The sequence below is a fragment of the Ornithorhynchus anatinus genome, chromosome X1 (assembly GCF_004115215.2).
Source record: "Ornithorhynchus anatinus isolate Pmale09 chromosome X1, mOrnAna1.pri.v4, whole genome shotgun sequence".
Lineage (NCBI taxonomy): Eukaryota > Metazoa > Chordata > Mammalia > Monotremata > Ornithorhynchidae > Ornithorhynchus > Ornithorhynchus anatinus.
The window spans coordinates 40,742,479-40,743,743 of record NC_041749.1 but is presented as its reverse complement, the minus strand read 5'-3'; the positions used below and the strand labels follow the sequence as shown (position 1 = coordinate 40,743,743).

The following is a 1,265-nucleotide window of genomic DNA, read 5'->3' as shown; positions in this document are numbered from 1 at the left end:
ATCGTATTCACTGAGTACTTACTGTGTGCAAAGCACTGTACTGAGCGCTTGGGAGAAGACAATATAACAATATAACAGACCCATTCCCTGCCTGCAATTAGCTCACAGTCTAGAGAATGAGATTACAGTTTAGAGTCCATATTAAAGAGTAGCCCCTCGGTCCCGGAATGCTGCTGGCTTCCTGCCAGGTCCTGACACTCCCAAGGGCAGGGGATCCTCTCCGAAGACCACACTTCAATCAATCGATTCAGCGGGAGTTATCGGATCCCTTCTAAGTGGGATCCCCTCACAGGGTCGTGTCTGGAGAGTTTCCGGTACTCTCCCAGTCATGACCTTAGGAGGGAGAGTCAAGCAGAGGCCTACCCACTCCATTCCTAGCTTGGTCAGTGGCTAGTGAGTAGAGGGCAATCTACTACATGTCAAAATGCGCCTGTGCTGGGCAGCAGCAGCATGGGAGAGAGTCGAGGACAGAGACTTGAGTTTACTGCACGGAAGGAGGCAGTGGTAAACCGCTTCCATATTTTTACCAAGAAAACTCTATGGATGCGCTACCAGAATGATTGCAGATGGAAGTGGGGCGTTTTGGGAGAGATGTGTCTTTGGAGTTACTATAGGTCGGACGCGACTCGACATCATAAGACAACAACAACTAAATGGGAAGCACTGTATTAAGCAGTTGGGAGAGGAGGGAGGAAGCAAGGCTCATGTGTTCTGCCCTCTAGGAACTTTGCATCTAACTTGGGAGGGAACAGACAGAAGTCAGTCACACTGTGTGAGCAGGAGGCAGCAGAACAAGGATATTAGAGGGGTGTGAGAATGATCAGGGTCAAATATTGGAATGGACAATTGAAATTACCCGGGTGCATGCGTGCTGAGGATGGTAGTAAATTGCGTCAGTGCCTAAAGGCGGCTGTGGGTTTGGGGACTGACTGGAGAAAGCTTCCTGGAGGAGGTGGAGTTTGAAGATGGAGTGAACCAGAGGCTGGAGGATTTGGGCAGGAGACCACATCAGTGAAAGGTTGGAGGCTAGTGAGTCCAGAGCAAGGGACAGTAAGGAAAGGATGGGAATGTGCTGTAGCAGAGAAACCTCAAGGTCTAGTGACTAGAGCACAAGCACTGGGAGTCAGAAGGCACTGGGTATTAATCCCAACTCTGCCACTTGTCTGCCATGCGACATTAGGCAAGTCACTTCACTCCTCTGTGTTTCAGTTACCTTATCTGCAAAATGAGGATTGAGACTGTGAGTCCCATGTAGAAGCAGGGAT

At 49.6% G+C, this 1,265-nt stretch overlaps 1 non-coding gene across 1 annotated transcript; it reads left to right on the top strand.

Moving 5' to 3' along the window:
* The first annotated feature begins 282 nt into the window (after positions 1-282).
* LOC114807241 lies at positions 283-420 on the top strand. The gene has a single exon (XR_003755293.1). It is a non-coding gene; the product is annotated as a small nucleolar RNA SNORA7 (small nucleolar RNA).
* The last annotated feature ends 845 nt before the right edge of the window (positions 421-1,265 follow it).